The following is a 17,509-nucleotide window of genomic DNA, read 5'->3' as shown; positions in this document are numbered from 1 at the left end:
TATAGGAAAAATAGAAACAGACACATTCCTCATGGGACAAAATTACATTTTTAATTCTGCTGCTAAATTCTGAAAGAGATTTCTCATGTGAGCCCTTATGAAAATAACAGCATGATATAATAAGCAATATTGTTAGAATATTAACATTTATATGCACACACATTTCCTGGATGTTTGTTGAAGGCCTAGCAAGCCACTGGTTCCTAAGGATCTGAAGCACAACCCAGACGTTCTAGACCTCTGTGAGATATGTGCAAGATACTGACTACAAACTAGTCAATTCCAGAACATTAAGGTAAGTGCAATGGGAAATACAGAGAAGGAAAGTTGAGGACACACCTGCAGAGAACAGCACATTTCATTCAGTCATATGCTCATTCAGTCAGTGAGTTATTACAAAACATACGTTGTCTTCCTGGGCCAAGCAATGCTGGAAGCCCATAGGATATTTCAGTGAACAAGATGGGAAATGTCCTCACCCTTGGGGAGCTTAACTTACAGTGAGGGAGATAGAAAACAAAACAATTAACGTGTGTATGTGTGTGTGTGTGTGTGTGTGTGTGTGTGTGTGTATGCATGCGCATATCTATGAGGTCAATGATGTTTTAAAAATCAAGAAAAATGAAGCAAGAGAAAGAGAGGGAAAGGAAGAGAAAAAAGAGACCAGAGTTGCTAAATTAACAATGGCATTCAGCCAATTCCCACCAAAGAGGATTATTTGAGCAGAGGTCAGAATAAAATGAAAGGCAAAGCATGTAAATATCTGAAGAATAAAAGTTCCAGGCAAAAGGATCAGAAATCACAAAGGCCCTATTTTGGGCTGAGTTTTTGTTTTTTTTTTTGTTTGTTTTTTTCGAAAATGTTATATGTTGAAGTGCTAAACCGCAGTACCTTAGAATATGAATGTATTAGGAAGTAGGGTCTTTAAAGAGCTGATTAAGTTAAATGGGGTCAATAAGGCAGGCCCTGATCCAATATGACTGGTGTCCTCGTAAGAAGAGGAAATTAGGACACAGTCACACACAGAGGGAAGAACATATGAAGACACATGGAGAGGAGACATAGCTGCATGCCAATGAGAAAACCAACCTTGTTGACATCTTGATCTGTATCTTCTGGCCTCCAGAACTGGGAAAAGATAAATTTCTGTTGTTTAAGCCATGTAGTTTGTGGTATTTTGTTATGGTAGCCAACAGAAAAAGAATACAGATCTAAATATAGAAATTTGTTTGGCATTTATGGTGATGATCCGATTGCCACAGCAGAGTAGGGGATAGATGGAGTGGAGGTCTGAGTGGAGGTCCTCGGAGGCTGTGAGGACACTGTGGGTATCCAGACTCATAAACCTTTGTCCCAACTCTGTGTTCACCTGCTGCTATAGGGGGACTCATCATCCATGCTGATAGAGTCACACCCTAAAAACCTGCCTTCTCTCCCCTTGGCTGCCTGGCAGTTTTCTCCCACACCATGGAGAGGTGTTGAATCCAGAGTCAGGGCAGGCTTCGTGTGCCAGAAGTTTAATGTGCCCCAGGTCAACCCTCCACCAATGAAGAAAGGACATGGTGGATAAGTGCCCAGATTCACCATCCCTTGATGGAACAATTCTTAGCATGTTCTATGAGGTTCCTCAGAGAGTGGTGAAATCCCAGTTCCCCACAATGATAACCTATTCATCAGGATACTCTTTCCCGGCTTTCTTTCTTCCCTGTCTCATTTTCATCCCAATATGCTATTTGAATTCAAGCCCTTATTTCAGAGTTGGCTTTGGGAATATCCCAAACTAAGATACCATTTTGGACTTTGTTCAAAAATTGTTATTTTTGGAGAATATTGAAGAAGGACTTAACATGACTGGATTTTTCATGATTTAAGAATGTTTTTGGCTATGCCTTGGAGAGATGAGCAGCTTAGGTTGGAACTTGAACAATGCATAAGATTTTTAGGAATTTCAGTTAAAAGAATGCAGCATGTAAAAAAGTTATTTTCAGATCAAAGTTGGGTACATCTGCAGGGAGATGAGAGCCAGCTCCAGTGAATCTGCCTGAGAAAATCACAACTGAGTGTGGGTGACAATGCCATCTCCTCCTCTAGGCAATGCCTTCCCTTGTCTCTAACAGTGACATTTAGACCCGATATCTGGTACAAGATTCAGTTGCCAAAAGTTAAAAGCAAGTAAACTAGCAGTTAGCCAAGAAAGCTGTTATTTATAATGCATAGATGAAGAAACTGAGTCCTCAAATATAGAAGTAACTTACCCAAGGCCAATCACCACAAAGCCAGGCAAGTTTTGAAGAACTTACTTTTCTTTACATTTCTTCTAGTACCTAACAGATATGGCACTGGGTGCTCAGCAATATTGATTGATAAATAAATGAATGAGCAAGTTATAAGCAACAATCCTAGTTCACTCTCTATTTCTTGATGCCACACTAATGTCCAGTCAAGTCGCAAATATCTGTTCACTACATTCTCTAACACTTCCTTCTCCCATCCTGTATTGCAGCCCTCAAACTAGGGCTGTGTCTTACAGGGACTTCCTGAACACAGCTTGGAAAGAGGCCATGAAGACAAACAATGAAGGATATAAGTGAATTAACATTTCATGAGAGCCCACTTGGGGGTCTGGCACTATTCCTGGTACTTTATATACTTCTTTGGTCTTCCACATTTTAGAGATAAGAAAACAGTGGCCCAGAGATGTCAAGACTTGCACAATGACACAAAACATTTGGAATTGTGAACCAATGAGTCTGACCCCAAAGGTCAAACACAACAGATACAACAGACACTGTGAACAAAAAGTGCAGCTGAACATAGACTGTGGTGCCTGTGTAAGACCAAAATAGTTTCCAAGAATCAAACAAAATATAATAGGTGAGAAGGCAGGCCCATAGAGGACAGAGAACAGGACTGAGAGTGAGGCAACAAAAGTTCCCATCCAAATGTCACCAACGACCACTGTACTACATGGAAAAGTTACTTAAGTTCTCTATGCTTTTGTTTCTTTATATATAATATGAAACTTTAATATCTGCTTTAACATAGAGTGAAGTTGTACTGATCTGCTTTGCTAATAATAAGGCACAATTCAAATAACAAGATAAAGGTGGACAAGATCATCTATTTCAATTTTGCCCTCTTCCCCAGCACAAGCACACATGTACTACAGTGTCCCAGCTCAGATATGTGAGCCTCCTCTATAGCAAACCTGACACACAGTTTTCAGTCATTGTGTTAAAAGACATTTTCCTTCATGAAATTATTCATTTCACTGAGGAATAGCTGTTAGGAAGGCCGGTTCATCTGCTTTCGATGTGGTCATCTCCCTTTGTCATCTACACACTGATTTTTCTTATAGCTTAGACATAATTCGTGTATCACATTTGGGAAATTGCTTAGCCTTTCTGTGCCTTTGTTTCCTCATCCACACCATGAGTGTCTGCTTAGATATTCTGTAAGTGTTCCATCAGCTATAAATTCCACAGCTCTGTGTAAGGAGAAAAAAAGGAGAGACGTTTCCCCTGAATGACCCTGCTGTCCCCAGTCTAGTGTCTGGCATTAATCAGGAATATCAGACACAAGTGTCTTCTGTGGGATAAAAGGCAGGTTCATTGTCAGTCCATGGGCAATGGATTCCAACACTTGTTTGGAGGGTTGCTTGGGGCCTTTGATATAATTGATGGAATTTCTGTTTCATGAAAGTCAGAAATGAGCCAGAAACCAATTATGAACATTTTGAACATGGTCTAGCCTAATCCCATCTTTCTTCCTGCCAGTAACCTAAAATTGACAAGCAAAGGAGCTCTCAGTTGCCCCAATATAACAGGAAAACAGCACCAGAATGGGAAGGAACACCCAGGATTTTATTAACTCAATTAAATGTCTGACAAATAAGGTGCTAAATTCACCTCCCAGGGTTTCCATTTTTTCGTTTGTCAAATGGGACCCTGATCCTGCCTGGCCCGCCTCACGTAGCTGCCAGAAGAGTGATAATAATTGGCCCAGTTTACATTGTATTTTACAACCTATGATACACATGAAACAACCACTAACATGAATTGAATGCACATAGGCCCATTAGGAGGAAGCTTTTCACAGATCCCTTTTGGCCCATGTTCAGGGGAAAAAGACCTTAGTTAAATCAATGTATAGGAGGGCTGGTGGGAAAGGGGAAGGATTGGCATTTGGAATGTGCATCAGTCATTAACACTTTAGTAAGAATAAATTTCCAACCTTTCCCTAAGCAGGCTTGGAAAAGGGATATGTGAAGATGAGGCCACATTGGCTACAGAAAGCTCTAAGGAGGAGGGGGCGAAAGGAAAGTGTAGCTAATATAGGGAACAGGACCCTCTTGCTCCAAGAGGCAGCCTAGAATCATAGCATTTTGGAGTTAGACTAAATCTCATCTGAGATGGCAGCTCCAGTGTTGTAGAGTCTGCATTTAGTCCATTATGTAACCCCTCTGAGCTCAGTGTTCTTATCCATAAACAGGGCTGTATTCGGGGCTGCTGGGAAAATAAAACAAGTCAATGCATGTGGAGGGCTGCCCAGTGCTTGGCCTGGAGAGATGCTGGTGTGTCATGACTCTTGATCCTCTTGCAATGCTGCTTGGGCTAACTGCACTGCAAGAAGTGGACTGGTTTCTAGATTATTGGAAGATTAGAACCAGGAAAGAGCTTCAACACTGCATAATTCTGGCCCTGGGTTCAAAAGTGCATCCTGGGCCCAGTTTTGCCCAAAACTTGCTCAATGTTCTTTGGGGAAGCCCAACCATCCCTCCGAGGCTTCACTTTTCAATCTCTAAACACAAAAGTTGGATAATTTCCCCCATTGAGATCCCTTTTGCTTATAACAATCACAGAAACCATTGTGCGCATGTGTGCTAAGAATGGGCTTCTGAGAGCAAACATTTACTTGGGTGTTTACTATGCCATACCCCAGCACTTGACATGTTGAAGCTTTTTAGTCCTCAGTACAGCCCTATGAGACAGGCCCCTTCATCATCCCCATTTCTCAGAAGAGGAAACAGAAGCACAGAATACTTAAACAACCATCTTGAGGTCAAGAAAATAAAGTCTTCCATATTAAAAACCAGGCAGTGTGGCTCCAGAGCTCAGACTCCCTTTTACACAAATACTCCTTTTGAGGTAAATATTCATCTATCCCCATTTCACAGATGGATAAAACTGAGTCTCAGACATTCTCCAAGAGCCTCAGACAAGTGGCAGATCCAAGACTCACAGCCAAAGTTTTCTGGTCCCAACACTTGCTCTCTTGAACAATATGGGAGAAGATGTCCTTACCAGGAATTGTGCTCCATCTGGGATCCCACTGAGGTTTTCTCTGTATATGGCACTTCATCTCCTGGCTTAAGTCTGCCCTGACCAGGGCTCATGTTGTTCCATTCAGCTTCCTCTTCCACCCGACTTCTAAGCTGGTTGAGGGGGAGGGAGTCTGCAGGTGAATGAGCAGATGCCTTTATTTTAGATTTATGAGATTCCGGATCAAGTCCCCGAAGAAGCAGATTAATCACAAGAAGTTATTTTCCTTTTAATTAAAAAATACTATCAACAGAGGCTCCAGACCTGCTGATTCTTGGAGCAGACAATAAGGGTGAGCATAGCAAGTGAGCAATATTAATTTTCCCCAACTAATTTAAAGATAATATCCCTCACATGTGCCAGTGACTCACAAATCTGTTTGTGTACCAGCCGTCCTTTACCCCGGGGCTCTGTTGGGTTTCTTCTAACTTCTTGACTATTGGAAGCATCCCCAAGGAAGGAGAAGTGCAGAATACAAGGCAAGGGATGCAACTAGATAACCAGCATCTGCATTGGGAACAACAGTCATCTGGGAAGCTGAATGGAAGCACTTTTAGCAAAAACCTGAGAGAGCACCTTCTTCTCAGGGAAAGCATGAGCTTCTGGGTTCAGTGCTCACATGATGTGACCATGGGCTATGTGTTAAATTGTGCCCTGCTCCCCCATTGATATGTTGAAGCCCTAATGCCCAGTACCTCAGAATGTGACTGCATTTGGAGACAGGGTATTTAAAGAGGTAATTAACTTAAAATAAGGCCATTAGTGTGGGCTTTGGTCAAATATGACTCTTAACCTTATAAGAAAGGGATATTAGGACATAGACACACACAAGCCTGGGGACCATGTGAAGACACAGGGAGAAGGTAGCCATCTGCAAGCCAAGAAGAGGGTCCTCAGAAGAAACCTACTCTGCTAACACCTTGATTTCAGACTTCTAATCTCTAGAACTATGAAGAAATACACTTCTGTTGTCTAAGCCACTCAGTCTGTGGTAATTTTGTTATGGCAGCACTACCAAACTGATAAATTCGGGCAGGCCTATCTCTGGGAAAGTCTTCACATCTGCACAGTAGGAAGACGAATAGAATTGATCTCCAGGATCCCTTCTTGCCCTGGATTTCTTAGCTGTGCTATCAGAGTGACCATGAAGTTTGCCTGATCATCCTCTGACACCCTGCCAAGAATAACATAAAGATTTTTAAATACTTAGTAGACTTCAAAGCAGGACTGCTTCAGTAAAAGACAGCCATTCCCTTCTGTTCTCCAGGCAGGCTCAGAAATCCAGACATCCCCAAGATCCACACCTAAGTGAAGCTTTCTCTGACCTCTTTTCATGCTACTCCCCACTCCCCTTCCTCTCTGTCCCAGGTTCATAAAGTATTCTTCCTCTGTACTCATAGCCCACCACATTTACCACACTATAATGACATTGCTTGCTTGGCACCTTTGATAGGTGGATTGCATTAGTGGCCACAAATAATTGTCCTTCTATATCTCTGTACTTGGCAGCAAGACTTTGTACCTTCTCCTATCAAAGCATAGAGTCTATTTCCCAACCTCTTAAATCTAGGCTGGTCTTATACCTTGCTTTGCTCAATAGATTGCAGCAGAAGTGACTTTGCCCCAATTCCAAGCCTATGCCCCAGCAGGCATGCACAACTTCTCTTACTCTCTTAGACTTCCATATCTGCTACTAAGACAAGCAAGGCTGTCTTCCTGGTGAATAAGAGTTCACATGGAGGACAGACCAGATTTCCCAACCAAGGTTATTCTAGACTAATCTTCAGGTAGTCAATACCAAAACAAATGAAAGAGCCTAACCAGGATCAGCAAAACCACCCACCTCACCAAAGCTGACCCTTGACTCATAGGTGAGTATAGTTGAAACCAGAGGAACATCCCAGCAAAGCCCAGCCTAAACCGCTAATACACAGAATTATGAGCCAAAGGAACAGTTGTTTTTAAGCCATCAAGTTTTGAAATACTTTGTTACACAGCACAAACTAACCAATAAATCATTTTTCTTGCCTCTTCTGCTAGAAAGTCAGCATCTTACAAGCAGATGGTGTTACTTGGTCATTTGTGTAAAGTATGCATTAGAGTAGATGTGTGAAGAAAATGTATAAGTGAATTGTTGTTTTCATATACTCCTCTGTTCCTACATGATTATGGGAGATTATAGTTTTCAAATTGGAAGCAACGGTATTTCTCATTTCAAATATTCTTCTGTAATATAACTTTGCCTCATTCCCATCAGAAGTTGCAGTCCATTCTCCAACCCCTCAGATCTGGATGGTCTCTATAATTGTTTCGATTAACAAAATATAGCAGAAGTGACACTGTGCAAGGTCTGAGCACAGCCTTTAACTTATTTGGTACTCTTGAAAGCGAGCTGCAATAGAAGAAGAGACACTGCCATGTAGATAAGCCTAAGTCATGTGGAGCAACCTTGGAGGAGAAGTGACATGTGAAGGGAGAGAGGGAGGCAACAAGGACCACCAAGGCACCAGGCATGGAAGTAAAGATGCCACTGTGGAAGTGGATCCTCCAGCCTTAACTCTCCCAGCTGGTGCCGTGTAGACCAGAGACAAGTTGTTCAGGCTAGTCCTTACCAATAACCTGACTCACAAAATTGTGAGCAAAATAAATGGTTGCTTTAAGCCACTAAATTTTGTGATTATTATATGGCAATAAATAAACAAACATGGATAGCATGTTGCAGTAGGAAATCCAGCTCTAGAGCCATTAAATATAGATTCATATGCTGTCTTAACTTTTTACAACAATGTGCTGATGGGAAGCTCACTTAAATGTTCTTATTCTCATTGTTCTCATCTATATGATAGGGATGCATTCAATCACTCAATAAAAGTCCCTTGAGAGCTTGGAGGCAACACAGTAAATAAGCTTCAGTTTCTGCCTTCAGGGAGTTTACATTCTGCGGAAACAAGGCAAGAGGCCAGAAACTCACAGAGCAGGGATATCAGTCCTTCTATTGCACTAAGTACAGAAACACTGAAATACATGGTAGGGGTGGGAAGAGTACTGGATTCACTCCTGGGGCTGGTAGCAGAAGTGATATAATATAATCTAGACTGGGACTAATAATGCAAGGAGTTAAAAAAGGGGAGGAGAGAGGGTGAGGTCAGAAAGAGGATATTTAGGAGGAAGAAGAAGCATGTCTAAGAGTTCAGAGCTAGGAAAAAGCATGAGATCTTAGAGAAGAAAGACCTTACTGAATTGGGAATTGATGAATATATAGGATATATATTCCCATTTCAGGTTCATTATTGCAGATTTGACTTATCTAGCAGAACCTAAAATGAACATCCTATTATGTGGTCATAATAGGATAGAAATGTGGTCATTTCTAACCATTAGGAAGGACACGAATAGATGAATGTACCATGGAAAAGTCATTTTAATCATTATTGAGATAAAAACAGAATTTGGAAGAGAAAATGGTTTCATAATTCAGGAAAGGATTGGGGAGGCAGCAGAGAATATATAAGATGGTTTAGAAATATAAACTTTTGTTTTTGTTTTAAATAGAAAAATTGGACTCAGAGTGCTAAAAAAAAAATGAAGTCTTTTTGAGTTGGGAAGTGTAGCTCCCTAGAACAATTATCAAGGAGAATGAGTGTTATATCATGCTGTTTCAAGCTCTGCGTAAATTATACCAGCTTCAGGAGTATATCCATTTAATACAGAGACAGAGAATAGAACAGTTGAACAATCATTGAATTGGGGTCTGAAGGTTACAGTGAGAAGTTGCAAGCACAAGAAGCATGATGCCCAACCTAAGAGGGGAAGAACAATGTCCACACAACCTGCTGGGAACGGAGTTCCAGAAAAGCAGATCCTCAACCCAAAGGAAGTAGGGTTAGAGGAAACTCCACCGCTACCACCTTTACTCAGAGGCTTTGGGTCAGACCGGAAGATGAGTTTACCAGTATATCATTCAAGAGAGTAATCCTGGAGAAGTTGCCTGGGCTTTTGCCTTGGATCAGCTATAAACCTCTCAAGAGGAGAAAATATCAGGAAGGTAAACATTGCAAGTAAATGACCTTAACAAAGTGAGAAATCAGTGTTACTTTCTTGGGCATGGCAGGTGTCCTGTCTGCACAATCCCTTCTAGACCATATTCTGGATTCTAGGAACCTGAAATTTTATCCCCAAATGGCTCTAAGCCCGCTTCTAGAGTCTGCACAGGCCTCTTGCTTAGGTCTGCCCTAATAAAAATTAATCAGGAATGAACCAAAAGCACTTCACACACAATTATGTGTTAACCTCAGATCCTCTGAAATTGTATCATCTACTCAGACATAAGTCATTCCCTAAGAAAAAGAAAATGCAGAGAATTTTTCCTGACTTCCACATACCCCAAATATCTGGACCAGTCTCAGAGTAATTCAGTAGGTGTTGTGCCCCTAAATATTAAGTGAGAGGAGCTGCTTAGTGCAGAAGAACACACGCATAGAACCATTAAAGCCTGCCAAGATGAAGAAGCAGAGAACAAGTACCTTTGTTTAAGTATACCTTTTCATGAATGTGTGAAGAGTATGGACAAGAGCAGATATTTGCAAAGTGCATTGTGCACAGAGACACACAGAAAACAAACTAACTTCCCTGCACAAAGGGGCCACAGTTATGTCACCCTTCCAAATGTTCAGGTCACCCTCTGAGGATTAAAACAGGGAAAGTGCAATAGATGAGGCCATCCGTAAAAGTAACTAGGTATTAACAGCTAAGTTTCCCAGGAGATTTAGGAAGTCTCAAATAGAGACTTGGAGAAACATGACAGGAATGTGATTATCCCTTTAAAATATGAGCTTCACAAAGTGAAAACTTCTGTTTTTGAATTACGAAAGATGCAACAGAGAAATGATATTTAGCACAAAAGCAAGAAATAGATGAGAGGGAGAAGTGACATTGATAAAGTACCTATCAGGTGCTGGGCATTTAGCACAATCACTCAATAATTCAGTGAGGTGGGTGATATGATTCCCATTTTATAGGAGGCAGAAGCTTTAAAAACTTAAGACACTGGGCTAAGATTACAAATCTCCTTATTAGCGGAATTGGGATTTTAATCCAATGACACAAAATAAGAGTTAGACAGAAATGTCTGGTCTGGAAGAAAAGACATCTGGATAAAGCATTTGACAATTAGGTACTCATGACTGGCATCATCTGTCTCTCATTTCTGAGATGTTATTATCATTCACCAAATAACAATCTGAATATCATTTGGATTCCCATGGAGACTAGCCAGTAGGGAAAGAACTGGCTGCTCAGTGAGGCCACATATAGCAGATGCACTTGAAGATGACCTCTAACAAGTCATGCCCTTGTATGTCCCCTCCCCTTGGATGTGAGTGGAACCTATAACTTACTTATCATCAGTGGACTACAGCAAAAAGAATGGCTGTCATTCCTGTGATTAAATTTGTTACATAAGACTGCCTCAGCAGACTGGAGTTACAAAGCTTCCTCTGACAGCTACTAAATAAAGTTTAGCCTAAAGCTGCCCCCTTAAATATTTTAAGTTCAGCCTATATGTTTCTTTGTACATAGTAAACTATAACCTAAAAGGAGATGTAAACAGACTATAACCTACTCTTGTGCCAATCACCAAGTTTCGGCCAATCAAAGGAAGTCAACTGTTCAAAACACAGTCACATATGTTAAACACAGAGTTGTAACCAATTTGGCTATTTCTGTACCTCACTTTCATTTTCTCTACATCACTTTCTTTTTTTCTGTCTATAAATATCTTTCCATCATGTGGCTGCACTGGCATCTCTCTGAGCCCACTCTGGCTCAAGAGGCTGCCTGATTCACATATCATTCTTTGCTTAATTAAACTCCGTTACGTTTAATTTGGCTAAGGTTTTTCTTTTTTTTTCTTTTTTTTAACATGCCCTTGACCAATATACCTGATAAACATCAATGCAAAAATTCCAAACACAATACTGGCAAATTGAATCCAGCAGTGTATCAAAAAGCTTATCAACCACAATCAATTAGGCTTCATCCCTGGGATGCAAGGTTGGTTCAACATGCACAAATCAAATGTGATTCATCACATGAACAAAACTAAAGACAAAAACTTCATAATTATCTCAGTAGATGCAGAGAAGGACTTTGATAAAAATTAAACATTCCTTCAGGTTAAAAACTCTTAATAAACTAGGTATGGAAGGAACATACCTCAAAATAATAAGAGCTGTCTCTAACAAACCCACAGCCAACATCAGAGTAAATGGGCAAAAGCTGGAAGTGTTTCCCTTGAAAACTGGCACAAGACAAGTATTCCCTCTCTCACCACTCCTATTCAACCTAAATCAGGCAAAAGAAAGAAATAAAGGGCATCCAAATAAAAAGACAGAAAGTCAAACTATCCCTGTTTGCAGATGACATGATTTTATATCTAGAAAACCCCATAGTCTCAGCCCAAAGGCTTCTTAAACTGATAAATAACCTCAGCAAAGCCTCTAGATATAATATCAATTTGCAAAAATCACTAGCATTCCCATACACAAACAAAAGCCAAGCCAAGAGCAAAATCATGCACAAACTCCAATTCACAATTGCCATAAAAAGAATAAAATACCTAGGAATACAGCTAACCAGGGAGGTGAAAGATCCCTACAAGAAGAACTACAAACCACTGCTCAAAGAAATCAGAGATGATACAAACAAATGTAAAAACATTCCATGCTCATGGATAGGAAGAATCAATATTGTTAAAATGGCTACACTGCGCAAAGCAATTTATAGATTCAATGTTATTCCTGTTAAAATACCATTGACATTCTTCTCAGAACGAGTGAAAACTATTTTAAAACTCATATGGAACCAAAAAAGAGCCCGAATAGCCAAGGCAATCCTAAGGAAAAAGAACAAAGCTGGAGGCATCATGCTACCCAACTTCAAACTACAGGGCTACAGTAAACAAAACAGCATGGTACTAGCACAAAACAGACACATAGACCAACAAAACAGAATAGAGAACCCAGAAATAAGACTGCACACCTACAACTATCTGAACTTTGACAAACCTGACAAAAACAAGCAATGGAAAATGCATTCCCTATTCAATAAATGGGGCTGGGAAAACTGGCTGGCCATATGCAGAAGATTGAAACTGGACCTCCTCCATACACCATATACAAAAATTAACTCAAGATGGATTAAAGACTTAAATGTAAAATGCAAAACTATGAAAACCCTGGAAGACAGCCTAATACCATTCAGGACATAGGCACGGGCAAAGACTTTATGACAAAGATGCTAAAAGCAATTACGACAAAAGCAAAAATTGACAAATGGGATCTAATTAAACTAAAGAGCTTCTGCACAGCAAAAGAAACTATCAACAGAGTAAACAGACAACCTACAGAATGGGGAGAAAATTTTTGCAAATATGCATCTGACAAAGGTCTAATATCCAGCATCTATAATGAATTTAAACAAATTTACAAGGAAAAAAAATCCCATTAAAAAGTTGGCAAAGGGCACGAACAGACTCTTGTCATAAGAACACATACATGAGGCCAACAATTATATGAAAAAATGCTCAATATTACTGATGATTCGAGAAATGCAAATCAAAACTACAATGAGATACAATTTTACACTAGTCAGAATGGCTACTACTAAAAGTCAAAAAAATAATGGACACTGGCAAGATTGTGGAGAAAAGAGAACACTTACACACTGTTGGTGGGAGTGTAAATTAGTTCAGTCATTGTGGAAGACAGTGTGGCAATTCTTCAAAGACCTAAAGACAGAAATAGCATTCAACCCAGCAATCTCATTACTGACTATTTACCAAAGGAATATGGATCATTCTGTTATAAAGACACATGTACGTGAATGTTCATTGCAGCACTATCCACAGTAGTAAAGACATGGAATCAACCTAAATGCCGGTCAATAATAGACTGGATAAAGAAAACATGGTACATATACACCATGAAATACTATACAGCCATAAAAAAGAATGAGATCATGTCCCTTGCAGAGACACAGAGGGAGCTGGAGGCCATTATCCTTAGCAAACTAACTCAGAAACAGAAAACTAAACACCACATGTTCTCATTTACAAGTGGGAGCTAAATGATGAGACCACGTGAACACATAGAGGGGAACAACACATGCTAGGACTTTTCAGAGGGTGGAGGTTGACAGGAGGAAGAGGATCAGGGAAAATAACTAATTGGTACCAGGCTTAATACCTGGGTGATAAAATAATCTGTATAACAAACACTCGTGACATAAGTTCACCTATATAACAAACCTGCACTTGTAACATTGAACTTAAAAGTTACATAAATAAATAAACAAACAAACAAAAACATGCCTTGAAGAAGCAAACAGCCATTGAGTAAGATTCCTCTGGAAAGGGCCATATGGCACTTACAGAAATTAAAATATTTCTTTGATATATTTTGAAACAACTGCTACTTGGGTAGCAAACAGAAGTGGCCTTGCAAAGCCATGCCCCCTCCCCTTTCTGGGCCTTTCCCTAATCTGAGAGAGATTGAGAGTCTGACACCTAGAAGTCTGAAAACAAATGCTTACAGTCTATTCTGAGGGAGGCTTCATCTACATAACAAAGCCACCTTTGCAAGGCAAGCTTCTTCCTTTCTCTCCCTCTTAACCTGTCTTGCCACTAAACCTGGTTTACCTAGTTAATCTGTTTCTGGCCATATTCTGGGTCTGAATTCTTTACTGTGGCCTTAGGATGGTATCTATGTTTCCATAATTCACTGGGAAGTTGGGTCTTCATTCTGAAGGCTCCCATGTATATGCATTAAATAAATTTATATGCCTTTTCTCCTAATAATCAATCTTGCCTCATGCCAGTGATTTTTTCAGGGAAACTTTAGGGGACCAAAGGCCTATAACCCCCACAACTGGGAACTGTGGGCAACTCATAGGAGCTGAAGGTGGTCTCCAGCCAACACCCAGGAAGAATCTGGGGCTTTTACTCAGACAGCCTCAAGGAAATTAAGTCACCAACAACCTCAGTGAGCTTGGAAGTAGATGCTTCCCCAGTCAAGCTTCCAAATGGAAATGCAGACTGCACTGACATCTTGATTGCAGGCTGAAGAGACCACTGGGCAGGCCAGCTCAACCATGCCTGGACTCCTGACCCACAGAAACTGAGATAATATATACGTGTTGTTTTAAGTTGCTAAGTTTGGGATAATTTATTATGCAGTGCTATAAAACAAATACAGTTCTACTAGTTACAGCAAAGACAAGGAAGGATGTGCTGTCTGCATACTCATTATAGCAATTGACAAGTGTAGTGTGTGTGTTTGTGTGTGTGTGTGCATGCATGCACAAGTGTGTGTGTTGACAAACTTTGCACACGATCATGGACTAAATGATGGCCTAGTACTTAGAGTAGCTGAGAGGATGGGAGAATGTCGAGAAAAAAGAGTAAGGTCAATGAAGGGAAGCACTTGGCATTCATAATTCTAAGATGTTTCCACTGTGATATTGTATGCAATGTTTAAGACCTGGTTTTGGAGTCAGAGGATCTGGTTGAATTCTTATTCCCCTGTGTAACTTTAGGATAATTGCTTAAGTTCCATGTCTCAGCTTCCTTGTCTATAAAATGAGAATAATCGTAGTACCGAACTCATAGAGTTGGCATGTGCATTAAATGAGCTAATATAAGTTAAATGTTTAGAAGCAGGCCTGGTGCAAACTGAACCCTAAATGAACATTGCTATTGTAAAGCCACAGCTAAAATGTTAGTGTTGCTTATGCCTCCCGGAATTCTCAGATTCAACCTCTATGTCACTGTACTTATAAAAAGGCTCATGAAGAGGCCAACAATTTTCACCATCATGGATGAAAAACTGGGTCCTTTGACTTGGCACAAACCACACATTTATCACCATTGAGATCTGTTTTCTAACCGTCTACTGTGTACCCACTAACAGCAAATAAAAACAAAAATAACATAAGCGTAAAACAACTCTGTCTCCTGTGCATAATGGATGGTAATAAACCATGAATAAATCGTTCATCAGAGGCAAAGCAAGCTAATGGTCACGCATTTCAGCAAATCAATCACCCACAATGTTTCTGGAAACTGAAACGAGAAACATCTGCAGGGAATCTAGCAAGCCTACCAAGATTAAAAAAAAAAAAGGCAGACACAACATTATTCTGAACTAGAGTCTCCTTGATTTTAGGGTAAAGTTCATCTCCTGGCTGACGACTTCAACTTCGCAAGTGACTATATAATGTGACCTTGTCTTACTAAAATCAGAGCAGTAACAATCTGTTTCCTGGAAAGTAGGAGGAATTCACTGGTATGAAAAAGCAAACTTCGGCATCATCAGCTAGGAAGTTGGTATTTCCAAGTTCATTTGGACCAGATATGCATTCCTGACACATTTTAGATATAATTTGAGGATCAATTTGATTCTGACAAGCTAAACATAATTTTAGTGATTAAATCTCTTGTTCTAAGGGAAAGAATTGCCTATCAAAGAAAGTCATAAAATCCTAAAGCTAAAACAAACCTTAAGAAATTAATGAGATTAACATAGGTGCTAGAAGATTAAGTGGTTTTTTTTTTGGTTTTTTTTTCTCCCCAAGATTACAAAGTAAATGGGTGTCAAAGTTGAGAATAGGGCCCAAGTCTCTAACTTCCCAGCGCAGGCTGAGATGTGGGCCTATTCCTGGATGCAGTAGAGGGACGCTCCATAAACAGTAAATGAAGCTCAGAGAAGGTAAGTAAGTTGCCCAACATCAAACTGTAAATAAGGGGAAGATTTACAACTTGGTGTTAAGTCTTTCTAACTCTAATAATCTTGCTTTTAGTCTCTTCTATGGTAATACCACCATTGTGAGAGTAAGAACGATGGCTTATCGCATGCATTCAATATATACTACTTCATATTAAAGTTATTATTAAATTGAGTAAGTAGAAACACTATATTGATTTCTTTTTTAGTACCTTGGAAATCAGTCTTGATATTTAACCAATTTCCTGAAAAAAAAGATAGAGTTATATTAAGAAACCTATGCTGCATATTATGAACCACAGAAAGTGCCTCATTTATTGCAAGTTCATCACATTTTCTCAAAAAGATTATAGTTGAGGCCAACTCCAGAATGCATTGCTCAGACTCACTATCCAGAGGAGGCTCACTGCCTTGTCTGCTATAAGGTCTGCCTTCTCTTTTGAGCCAAGGTCTCGCTTAGCTTTTCCTAGAATTGTCTTCAGGTGGTGACTGAGAAAAGTTATGGTGTTATAAGGACCTCACCATTTCGGTCAAATATGGGGCTCCTTTAAGAGGTCATCTTTACTTTGGAACTCCCCATTGGGCTGACATAGACTTTGCCTGTCATCTGTCTCCCCTTGTCCAATCCTGTTTCCTCCCCTTTTCCTTTCATAGGTGTTACTTCCAAATAAATCTTCTGTACTCCAAACCCCATTTATTTCAGTGCTTGCTTCTCAAAGAACCCATCTTACACTAGTTAGACCAGGAGAGGTCTGAGAAAGTAGGTGATGAGATGAGTTTTTGCCCCAAACTGCTCACTGCCCAGCTGATAGATAGCCTCTATCCCTGGTGGTAGGTGGTGTAGGGGTACAAGGTAATGACCCATTACTAAATCTTTCACAGTGAGCTGAAGGAGCTTGCCAATAGAAGTGGATGCATTGGTTTGTACAAACATTCAGGTATATAACATGTATTTGGGAAATGATGGGTATAAGAAAAATAAAATTGATGAATGTTACTAGGTTGCATTGCATTGATACCCTATAGACAAATAATTAAAAGCTAAGGGCAATTAACAAAAATCGAAAACTAAGTATGCAAGTCAGAGGCATCTCTTCCATAGCTTGTCAAGAAGTTCTTATCTCATGAAATGGGTAAAAAGAAAAGCTTAAAGAGCAAGCCCAGGTCAGAATAGTCAGATTGGCTTATTGTAAATGAGTACTGGATGCTCTACCCAGGAAGGTCTGATATGCAAAGTCAGAGTCTTAGTTGGGAAACTGGAACACTGGGACATGTGATAAGGACCTCAGGGTAGATGTCCCCAAAGACTTTAACTCTCCAGGCCTCTCTGAACCATCCAAACCTATCTAAGTGACCACTTGTCCCTCTTTAAAGCTAGCACTCCACTCTGGAAGTAAAACATACAGAGGT

The 17,509-nt window shown here is 40.1% G+C and overlaps 1 long non-coding RNA gene across 1 annotated transcript in view; it reads right to left on the bottom strand.

Moving 5' to 3' along the window:
• The window catches only part of LOC750796 (uncharacterized), a 163,173-nt gene that overhangs the window by 47,719 nt on the left and 97,945 nt on the right, over positions 1-17,509 (bottom strand). The window contains exon 3 of the long non-coding RNA XR_001716773.4: positions 5,304-5,454. This is a non-coding gene — a long non-coding RNA (uncharacterized LOC750796). The remainder of the gene's footprint in view (positions 1-5,303; positions 5,455-17,509) is intronic.

This window comes from Pan troglodytes, chromosome 3 (assembly GCF_028858775.2).
Source record: "Pan troglodytes isolate AG18354 chromosome 3, NHGRI_mPanTro3-v2.0_pri, whole genome shotgun sequence".
NCBI classification, from domain to species: Eukaryota; Metazoa; Chordata; class Mammalia; order Primates; family Hominidae; genus Pan; species Pan troglodytes.
The sequence above is the reverse complement of the archived record's forward strand: the minus strand, read 5'-3'. Positions and strand labels throughout refer to the sequence as shown.